The following is an 11,986-nucleotide window of genomic DNA, read 5'->3' on the forward strand; positions in this document are numbered from 1 at the left end:
ATCCTTCCTTCTTTCATCTACTCTGCTGGTTATCCACCTTGCATTCCCTCAGCAAAGCATCATAACGGTCTGCTTGTGAGAAGTGACAAGAATATGGAAAACATCCCCATTTTCATTCTAAACGCTGCACAGCACTCAGATGTCTGCATACCGCTTAGGGAAGTTGTCCTGGGTTCAGCTGGGATAGAGCTAGTTTTCCTTCTTAGTAGCTAGAATAGTGCTGTGGTTTGTATTCAGTATGGATTTGATATGAGAATAATATCGATAATGTACCGATGCTTTTAGTTGTTGCTAAGAAAACAAGGACTTCTCAATTTCGCATGTACCTGCTAGTGCACAGGTGCACAAGAAGCTGGGAAGGAGCACAGCCAAAACAATGGACCCAAACTGGCCAATGGTATTCCGTATCATCTAATGTCATGCTCACTATATAGATAAGGATTGATTGGGAAGCTCACTCTGGCTTCTGGGATTGTGGTTTCAGGATTCTCTCTTCTCTGGGATCACTAGCCAGGAACAGGCTGGGCATCAGTCAGTGGGTGGTTTGCAATCACACTGTCCATTACTCATTTGTATTTTCTGTTATTACTATTATCATTATTATTTTATTTCAATTATTGTTTCCATCTCAACCTACAAGTCTCCTTACCCTTACTCCTTCAACCCTCTCCCCCATTCCCTGGGGATGGGGAAGGGTGAGCGAGCAGCTGCACAGTGTTTGGCTGCGGGCCGAATTAAAACCACAACAGAAGTCAACAAAATAAAGTACCCCTTGAGCAAATCCATCTCACTTTCCAGCCTCGAGGTACCTGTTTCATCAGTGTTGTATTACAGTAGCAGCAGAATCGTTTTGTTGCCAAGCAGGAAACGAGGACACCATCTAAGTTGCTTTTAAAAGAACAAGAGCTTTCCAAATCATCGACAGCTTTCACAGACCTTCTCTCCAACCACAATGTGGCATAGAAACGCACTGCCAAAAATCATGCCTTTCCAGCTGCACTCGAAATCCTTATTTCCAGCCACTGCTGTCACGATGCTTAGTTAACTACTCTTTTCCTACAGGATTTCACTCCATTTGGTTGCTAAATGCTTGTTTATGGCCACCAGCTAGAAGACACTCTTTAAACACTATGTTACTGGTTTTTCCCAATCAGCCATTCCCTTATACTGCAATCTCCGTAGCTACTTCCTAGCTACTGTTTTTATTAAGACAATGAATTTGGGCTGTTTAAAAAAAAAAACAAAAAAAAAAAACCTATCAAAGAAATTTTCATTAATTTCAGAGAAATGTAAAAATCAAAGAGTTAATCAAACACGAATTTCCCTCTCTTCTCCAAAATACATTCATGTCATGGATTGTGGTGTCAGGTGTGGATCACAGATTTCCAATTACAGTGGTATTAGACCATGCTTTGAATTGCATCAACTTAATACCATATTGCTGGACAGCAGTATGACTCGCACACCAAGCCTCTCAAACCTCCAAAAACCTAAAGATAAACAAGGAAGAAGTACTAAGAAATCTTGTCACAGTGAGGGAGGGCATTGAATGTGGTTTTTTGTTGTTTTTTTGGGTGGGGTTTTTTTTTTTTTTACAGTCTCAAATTGCAGAGGTATGCTCAACCAAAGGACTTCATGCATATTCTGCAGTTTCAGTGGGTTGCTGATCCCAAAGCAACTATTACTTTCAGGTTTTCCCATTAGAAAATGCCAGTGAGGCTAATTCTGGCAGATTGGGATTTTAGGCAATGGCTACAGAAATGTAATCGTGGGTCAAGACACTGAAAGAACAGTATGTGCCAGCCTTCATCATGGTAATCAGTAATTACTCAGGGCTGATGCTTACCACAACCTGGGGACCGCTCAAAATTCCCCTGCAGCCCTGGCTCCTGTGTACTCCAGGCAGCCTGTCAAGCTGGTCTGCCACGTGAGCCTGCCTTTCCTAACTCTTTGCAAATATTACAGTGTATAGTAAGTAGCTTGAACTACACTAAATGATTTTGTAGCATAAATAATTGCCGATTTTGTTGCTAGGGCATTTTCAGGATGCCAACAAAGAGATGAGGCAGTCTTTGAACAGAAGCATTGGTGACCTCCAAGGTAAAGTCTCAGTAAGCTCCAGAGAATTTCTGAGATCCTCTGAGCTAAGAGAAATCCCTTTCATAACCAACAGTCTGGCAAATTCAATCACCTCTCAACTATAGCTGTATACATTCAACGTGGAAAATACTGGATAAGCATTAGACTTCTTGCCAATACTTACATAAATTAGAGTATACCACTGCCATTAAAACTACCTTTGAAAACAAAGGGAAAGAAGCAAGTAAATTCCAGGCTAAATTCCAATTGCTGACACAGTACCCAAGTACTTTCAAAGTCAAAGTTCTGTTCAGTTACAAAAATGACAAGTGAAGATGTACATGTTGTTCACTCACAAACCATACGCACATCTTATTAGATACACCAACAAGAACTGGCAATATACAATCACACACAGACAGATAGGCCACCCCTAGATATTTTTATATGATGCCAATTACAAACAACACATCAGACAGCTGTTGCTTTTACAAACTGGATTACAAACCAAAAAGAAGGTATTTGTAAATAGAGACTAAAGTATCAGCATTTCAGAACGCTAATTAAAATCCTAAGAAAAATCTTAAACACTGCTTCTGAAGAAGGGTTTACGTTCAAAGAATGTATGTTTTTCTTTCTTCTAAAACTTCATGTTCCTTAAAGGAATTAAGTATTTCACTGCATTAAATCAAATTAAGTTGCCCTAAAAATATTATCGTCCCCAAGGTATCTCTCTGTAATAACTCATTTTTACATATCATGAGGAAAGAAGGGCTGATGGCAGCTGTATCTTTCCCACTGAGTAAGCGGAGCAAAAGTCAGCAAACGCCATGCAGTTTTATTGCAACATTTCTTTCTCAGTCTCTCATGCAGAGGCTGACATCACCTGACCTTTTCCTTCCTGACTCACTCCCTGAAACACTTTGAGTCTCACGTGCCAGAAATTTCTCTTTTTTTGTTCATTTTATATTCTTTTAATTTATGATATGATTTTTCTCTGCTGCTCAAATTGCTATTACATAGCACTACACGTTTTAACTTGGCTTGCTTTCTGCTATGGATTTCCTTATTCTACAAAAATGGCTATTTTTGTGACGTGCCACCTGGTCTCATCTAGGAAATGCTAGTGCTTGGTATTGTCCCCAGAGAGGAAGCTGAAGCAAAAGCAATAGTCTTGGCTGTAACCACAAATTAGAAGTCCCAGTCTCACGAAGTGAGTCTGGGAAGATGGCTGGGAAAGACCGAGCACAGATACAGTCAAAAATAAATTGAATAGTTAAGTAATAACATCCTGATACAGATCAATCCTAAGCAATCTCTATAACTGCATCTCAGAACAGTGGGGAAGGTAGGAAATATTGCAGTCAACAGAGTGCGCTCACCAAAGCATTTTGACAGTCTCTGTTCAAACTGTTGTGTTTCTCGGGTCTTTTAAAGTTGAGAAAGCCCATGAGGGATCATTACAGCTGTATCAGCCATCCAGTCTCTCACACAGTAGCAATTCACTCCATTCGGCTTTCCTCCCCTGAAGAACGCATCAGATGGCCCATCGTGACAGCAGAAACCTACTGGTGTTGCATCTGTGTAGCTGCACCCGTATATTGCAGTAGTTTACAAGCTGGACCTATCAACCATTAAATTAACCATTTAGGAACGTATTCACAGTGATTTCAACTGGGCAGCTTGTTTGTTCAGCAGGCTTTGTTCTCTTTCTGAGATAGCCTGTGGCAGTGGCATGAAAACAATATTTTATAAGTAAATAGCTTCTAAATGGTGTTACTCACTACTACAGCAGACAATTCTGAGGAGAAAACAGCATTTGGCAGGAGAAACTTTTCATGAGACTGACCAATAAGAAAATCAGGCTGAAAATCAGCGATTTATTCACATTCCTGGGTTTTCTGCTTCTCATTTCTTTTGTGCCCACTAAATGTTAAGATATGATTTTAGTTACTTTCATCCCAATACTCCTCTCAGAAGCCAGCGAACAGCAAGAAATATGACAAACACACAAACATGGGAGAAAGAGAAGAAAAGAAACACTTGGGTTTGAGTGCTCTGTGGTCATCAACAGCAAACACTGGCTCAAGATCAAGCAGCAAGAAGAGCAAAGGGAGAAAAATTCATGCCTGCAGGACAAACATGGCCCACAGCTTGCTTTCATGGTGCCCAAACCCACACGATATTTTTCTACCAATGAATTCAAGTAGACCACTAAGTAATCAGAAGGACTTTTTCTGCCTTTAGCAGGAGAAAGACTTCCTGCTCATGAAGCAGGTGCTGCCTAAATGAGTAGAATGCACAGATTTAATTTCATTTTAAACCTGGTCAGCTCAGACTGCATTACAAGCCTACAGGAAAACAACAAACCAAGGTGAAACTGGTTTAAGTTTGTGTTGTTTAAGTAAGGCTTATTCCAGGTTCACTTAAGTATATTTACTTCAGACCAAAAAAAGCACAATCCAGTCTTAAAACAGAACAAGTGTCAATTTTACATAATCACACCTTTAGCTAAACCAGCTGAAGCTCACAAATTACGTACAGACGTATTTGAAATCCTACTTTGTGGTCCTACATGCAAATATGTAATAAACGTCTATTGTGTGGCTGATGGGACCTGACAATCACCAAGAGATCCTCTCCAGCTCTACCACTCTGCAGAAACATAACAATGCTGCGGGGACAATAACTTTTCAGTCCAGGGCTACACATACATCTCAGAACGAAACCACAATCAAGGTAACTTGGCAAAACGAATGGCCCAGATGAGGTGGGAGCAGTACCGCACATCCTCCACAGCTGGAAGCCCCACAGAGGAAAGTCTCACTGCAGGTATCCAGCCTCCTGGGTCACTGCCAGTAACTTTTCTGCAGAACTGATGCAATTGGGTCACTATGGTCAACGGAGATCGAATAATCATTACTGATGATGCATTCTGCTTTATAGGCAAGTTTCAAATCCTGCAGCACTTTATATACAGGCAAGTGCTTTACATACTTGGAAAGCACTCTATAAAGGAAGCATTGTCCTTGACAGAGTCTGTTTTATTGATCTAGCAGAAGAACAGGAAGGAGAATGGTTGTCATCTAGCCTAAAAACAACACAGCTTTTGCAATTGTAAGAGCTAGCCATTAACTGACTGCTGATAACCAGAATATCCTCTGCATTAAAGAGAGAATAAGGCTGTTCAAGGTTTGAGAGTTATCTAGTTTAGCTGAGCTTATGGGAAAGACAGCACACTTTAGAATTAAGCTTTGCTAAAAATCCAGTTACGGGGTAATCATATACACTGAACCCAATTACTGTTTTCCACAGTGCCACCAGACTTACATTTCAGATGTCTAGGACAAGTCAATTACCACCCAAGGTTAGAATGACAGAAGCTCCAATGACCCTTAGGTGGTCAAAATAATTCTGCAGTATTCAGAAACACACTAGTGCTTGCTACTGTCATGGTCTAAGAGCATAGGCAAGACAGTGCTGTAAGCAGAGATGGTGCCTTGTGTGAGAGATTAGAAGTATACTTGAAAATATTTCAGAGGCTGTTTATCCTAAAGCCATTATTTTTTCAAGCAGACATGTTACTTTAATAAAAGATATGTGATATGCAAAACTTGCCTTGGACAAAGACCTGTGGCTCTGGAGAGCCTGAAAATACGGAAGAATCATTTTTGAAAGAAAGTCATTGCTTATGCACATATACTACAGTACCGCATATTATTTTTCAAATCTTGTATTTCAATTCAAGTATGTAATGACAAAAGGAAGGCAAAATCTGCCTGTGGACTGAAGCCTGAAGACTGCTTTTATGTTTTCTTGAAGATAGTCCACAGTACTCCAAACACTCTTTAACAGTTGTTGTGCATTAGTTACAATGTTTGGTGTATGTACTGAAGAGTAGTTTTCCTGAGAAAGTCAAGATGGTTTCTTTGCAAGCTGACCTGAACTATTAACAATTGCTTACCAGGGTTTGCATTAAACCCCTTGTGACTCAGCTTTGAAAAGCTTGCCCAAAAGACCTCAGATGGGAGAGGATCCTGCATCCCTAGTCTAAGATTTAGCCTTGACTACACAGCCGGTGTAGACATCCTTTTCCTGGCCAGCAGGTCAAAGAGTTAGACTGTGATAGAGCAAAATAGCAGTCAAAGCTTCCTTAGGGGAAAGCAGATAAGGAAGGCTTTGTTTCTGCATAAGTATTTATGTATGTCAAACAGTTCTTCATAAAATCTCCAAATAGATATTTTGTCTATAAAACCTCTCTGATTGTTGGATCTAACTGCCGAAACCCAGTTTCGTGTCTGGGAGGTGGAGGGACTGGTTAAGCCAGCCACCTGGCTGCCTTCCCCACCACCTTCACAGCAACCCCCACCTTCATCTGCCTGGAGAGGGGGAGACGAGAGGCTTTATCTCATCTGGAATGAGTGTTTTGTCTTCCTGTCTCCCCAACAACCCTGTTGATAAAACTCCAGTCATACCGCAACCAGACAGATGTAACAAATGCAACATAGTCATAAATTCTTGGGGAGCAGGCCCACTGGTGTCACAGCCATTAAGCATCGGTCTCATTTCACATGTCTGAAGACATGTGAGGGTATCTTTGTGTTGTGTTACTCTATGCCATGGGAGTCAAGGCTATTACATTTAGCTGTTCTCAAGGCAAGCATGACTGCAGTGACACTACTTGCCAACGTGACTATTTATACATGCAAATGCCCAGCACATCATCAGCTCTGGCATTATCAAAATATCCTCCAGCACCCGAGACTCCCAGCTATTTCCCTTCTCCCTGTAACCACTCCACAACACTCCCTTTACCACTTCACCTTTTCATGTCTCATTAGTAGAAATTCATTTCTTCTGGGAAGAGGCATGCCGCTTTTGGGAATACAAAGCCTTTGCCTCTGGGAAGACAGCTGAAGATCTCAGTAAAACAGGTACTGAAGTCATGACTAATTTAAAACCACACATCACCATTATGCAATTAAAACAATGAGACTATTAGAAGGCACAAAGTTATAACCCGATGACTGTTGTTGTACACGTGGAGCAAGGTAAGCAAGCAGTTAGGGCTTTCCTAAGGGAGAGGAGGGGCAGGAACCTGGACTTGAAGGATGTGCTGGCAGTGCACACCCCCACAGAGGTCAGGTATATTACTCACTGTCAACTTCCATAGTAAAATAAATGCTTTGTTGCAGTATCAAAACATCCGTTTTGCTTTGAGGCACAGGATACCTGTAAGTGAGTTCATCCTCCTAGGTAACTCTGGCAGTGAAGAAAGGGAGAGGAACAAGAAATTTTCTTAAGCCACAGAACCTTTAAATGCCAAGAAATGTGGATTTCTTCATACCACAAAGAGCAGACATGAAAAGCAAATTGCGTTCTCTTCTTACACACAAGAGTTACCGTAGAGAAGATCCGTAACAAAATATTGTTGGTTTCAAATTAAAATCATCATATGCATCCTGCTAAAGGACTCTGTGGCAATCCATAATGTCAGTCATGTATAGACTCTGGAGCAAAGGGAAACACCTTTCAAACTGAGCAAGTCCTTCCTTCCAGGCTAGGCCTACAGGTTGATGCAGAGTCATAAAGGTTTTTGCAGGGTTCATGTCTATTGACAATTTCCTCTGTGGTACTGGGAGATATTTTGAAGTGACTTGGGCTGCAGTACCAGAGAGACACCATGTATATAGCATGCCCAGCGAAGTCCAAAAGGAAACTGGTTTCTGGGAACAGAAGCTTCAAGGGCATTTAAGGATTTAGTGATATGTCTTCACAGATTAGACCTCAAGAAGAGAAATACTATTTTGAAGTTCTCCAAATTCAAAGAGGACCATTTGCAATTACACTATTGGATTATGCTTTGTTAATCTCCCACTGATCCCCCTGCCCTGCAGAAATCTGGACAAGCAGGATTCAGTTAGCTAAACATGAACATCCAGTGTCTTTGTGGATGTTCACAAGGTGTCCTACTTACTCTTCAGCTGCTGCCCAAGAAGAAGGTGGATCAACTATAGGTCATGTATCATGATGTCAGACTCATATAGATGTCCTGGATCCCCCTTGAAAGGCACCAGTCACCCACATCCAGGCAACCAACCTATGCCCAAGCTGTACTGTATAGAGATTTAGCAAAAAATACTATAAATAAACAGATCCAGAGCCAAAATACTATGCACCAGGCTCGTGCATTAAGTTCCCTGTAGTCAGTAAGCAACTGGAGCATGATTCACTTCTCTATCCCAAGAGTTATCCTACCAACAAGTTAGGGAACTCCTGTAGGACACATAGCTGTTTTTTCCTCTTAGTATTTTCAGTATCAGAAGAACAAAAAAATCAGTGAGTTGGGTTGGGGTTTTTTTTTGAGATAATAAAAAGATGCAAAATGTTTAACAAGAAGAAAGAAAAATCATAATATCCTAAATCAACCAGATGTCTTCTCTGCTTACAAAAGCCAAAAGCTTAGGCAGACTACATACCACATGTATGGAAATAAGATCCATGTGATACATTGCAGAGATATGGTACACCAAATTTGTCATCTGTCCTATCCTACTCACCTACTCCCAGAAAGCAAGGAACACCTCCAGCAGTCCATGCTGCTGAGCAAGTGTTCACGATCTCTTTACTTTGGGATTTACTATAGCGTGTTTTCTGTTGTGTCGTAGTGTGTTGTTTTGTTTTGGTTTTAAATCAGCCTGCCAGAGAAGTGTTTCCTTCTTTCATATGGAGAAATTACAAAAATGTATGATAAAAGCAAGAGAAGATTGAAGTTGCCTGAAATGATGACAGTTAGGAAAAGTATGGAGCAAAAATCAACTAAAATAGGGCTGCAAGACTGATTCAGGCCTTTACAGTCAGAAGGGCACAACTTCTGTATCAGTATTCTTTACATCATCTTTCACTCCACAGGATCAGAGGACCAGCAGAAGGGAAGCCAGAGGAGACCACCACACCAAGGCAAGCACATTTGGTACCAGCATGTGCAGCCCCTAGGGCCAAAGGCAGTACAGCTCCTGGACAGGGGCAAGAAGCCTCAAGGGGATGGAGGGAAGCCCCCAAGGCGATGTACGCTTGGGTTGCTTAACTAGGAACAGGATGCAGAAGGCTTCAAAATGATGCCTGCCACAACCTTCTCTGGGCGGGAAAAGCTATTTTGTAAGAGATTTATGTGCAGAAGCATCACATCTGTAAAAATTTCTAGGAATACAGCCTTTGTCCTTATTATGTTCTGGTCCTCATCTGCTCAGTGCTACAACCTTACATCAGTCACATCACCAATCCTGCCTAGATGGTGACAGTTCACCCAGAGAAGCCACATCACAACATGTTTACCAACTGCTGGCTTGATTTAATGCCCCACCTCCTCTTACACCTAAGAATTGCTCAATTTGACCCAAATCGCCAGTGATTTTTGCTCTGTACAGCACTGTGCTTGGGAAGGGGAATCCCAGGACACCCGGAGCCTGCAGCACAGCAGGGCACCACTCATGTCTGATCCCTACACTGCATCTAGACTAAAATTATGACAGCACCGTGGGCATGCAGCAAGCACAGGGGTAGCTTAAGCAGGTACACCAGGGTTGGTGAAAGGTACTACCTTCAGAATAGCTGGTCTTCAGGAGTTAACGTGGAAAAGCAAAGCTGAAAGCAACTCTTAAGTGTATTAGAAGATGTAAGGGAGGGACTCTGAAGAGTAAAGGCAATGTTTACTCAGCTCTGCCTGCAAGGTAGGGAACAAAGAAAAAACAGAAAACTGAAAGTCTGTTAAGATAGGATCCAGGCAATATTTCATCCAGGCAATAAACACAGCAATGCAGTGTTGTGATGCTACTCCAGCTTTCTACTGGGCTATCCCTGACTGATTGTACCATAAACATATCTTGAAAGAAAAAAAAAAAAAAAAAACCAACAAAAATCCCCACCAAACCTGCATCATTCAAATAAATTAGTAGTTTATTCAAACATAAAAAGTATTGCAGTAGATTCTATCGCAAACCAGCTAATTTTAGGAAAGAGCATCTGCAAGCTGGCAACTGCCATTTTGCAATGGTATAAAAGCACAAATCCTTAATTCCAGTAGCTCAACTGATAAGTTAACTGCAGTTAAACTATAAAGACATAAATGAAAGAGGAACTATGATACCAGTGTAACTTATAATGAATTTGCCACTTGCATGAACACCTGGAGGTACGTGATTAAACAACTATTTCTGTTTATGTTCACAAATAGTGCCTCGTTTTCTATTTCATAAATTCTCTGGGACCAAGGACTGCCTTTTTGCCTATATTTGCACAGGTTCTACTAGGGAGGACAAGTAACTGGACGAAGCTTCCGGTGCTACTGTCTTCTAATTACACTACAGCATTAGAGAGATTATGTTGTTTGCACCTCAGGAGTAATATTTTCAGAACGTTTTTCTCCTTTAAAAAAAACCCCAAAACTTAAATATAATTATTTTCCAAATAAATTTTTAAAATAATCTACAATAAAGTTCACATATAAGCCCTTAAAAGTATATGAATACAGATATGGTGCACCAGGGCAAGTTCTTCACAATAAAACTCATTAAAAGGTAAATACTTTTTGGGTTCCATATAAAATATAATGATAAACAAGAGACTTCTGGATTTCAGGTCAAGCATTATAAATAATATCCTAGGCTGAAGTAGACAAAAATATTATTTTCATCTTTTACACAAAGAAAACAGTGGTTTTTTATAGGAAGTCCAGTTTTGTGTCAGTCAGGAAAGCCCTGCCTTGCATTACTTTTGGTTTCAGTTTTCCCTAGCATGAATAGGCAGACCGTTGTCTTCACTTGAGCCCTTTTCTGTCCATGTGAGAAGCCAAGTGAGAAATGAGAACTCAAGCCGCTGTTTTCCTCGGACAATGGGTGATGTGGACACGCGCCAGGTGGGAGCTTCAAATGCGGGCCAGACCCCCGACGCTCAGTGGCTTGGCTCCGCGCCTCCATCCGCCTTTACCTTTTCACGACTGCTAGCGGAATTAGGCAATATTTATCTAAAACTGCCACACCCTCAAGGGGGCTGAGATCGGTGCGCTGATCTGACGGTGACTGCGTCTCCACAGGGCGATCCCGGTGAGGGGGTGAGAGACAACAAGCAAACACAGGCGTCCCTCTGGGCCTAACCCGGGTACGTGGCCCAAGGCAAACCCAGCAACCCAGTCACTGGAACCTCCTTCGGTTTACCAATGGCTTAGCCTTCACTGCACGCCGAGATTTCAGAGGCTTCTTTTGTAGGCAGCTAAAAATGCTCAGGCCGCTTACTTGAAAGAACACACCGAATTTCAAAAGAATAAGGCAGTCTCCTGACTGACAAAAGGGTACAAGCATGATGTATTTAATACAAAATCATGTCATTAGCTACATTATAGATTTATGTATTACCACACACAATAATACGCATGGTGATACAACGTATATGCATATATATATATATATATATACACCAACGTATATATAACGTATACGCCTGCAGAGCTTTTGCACATCCATATTAAGATCACAGTTGCCGAACGTGGTGGACTCGCTTTAGCAAAACAAAAACCGGTGGCTCAAAGCAAGCTTAGTAATTATTTAAACCAAAGTTTCTTACTGCCTGCTGTTAATCATTCCTGAGTAGTCCCTTCAACAGCTGTAAATCGCGGCGGCGTCCTAGATCAAAGACCGGGAGGAGCCAAGCCCTACCGCAGCCGGCAGCTCTACAACAGGGCTCGCTGCTCGGACCCGGGCTTCCCAAGCCGCTGACTGCACCCCGGCTTATTTTTAACGAGCTCAGGCAGCGCCTCACCGTCACCCGGAGACCGGCTCTACACCCACCCACCCACCGACGGCGCCGCCGGCAGCTACAGACGCGCAGGCACGCACGCACCGCCCGGGCAGCC

General features: G+C 41.8%; 1 protein-coding gene across 1 annotated transcript in view; it reads right to left on the reverse strand.

The window, feature by feature from the left end:
• The window catches only part of SNX10 (sorting nexin 10), a 34,883-nt gene extending 22,953 nt beyond the window's left edge, over window positions 1-11,930 (reverse strand). Inside the window, exon 1 of the mRNA XM_026842833.1 lies at window positions 11,698-11,930. The gene's annotated coding sequence lies outside the window, so the exon portion shown is untranslated. The remainder of the gene's footprint in view (window positions 1-11,697) is intronic.
• Window positions 11,931-11,986: the final 56 nt, after the last annotated feature.

This window comes from Athene cunicularia, assembly GCF_003259725.1.
Source record: "Athene cunicularia isolate RWA chromosome 2 unlocalized genomic scaffold, athCun1 chr2_part1, whole genome shotgun sequence".
Lineage (NCBI taxonomy): Eukaryota > Metazoa > Chordata > Aves > Strigiformes > Strigidae > Athene > Athene cunicularia.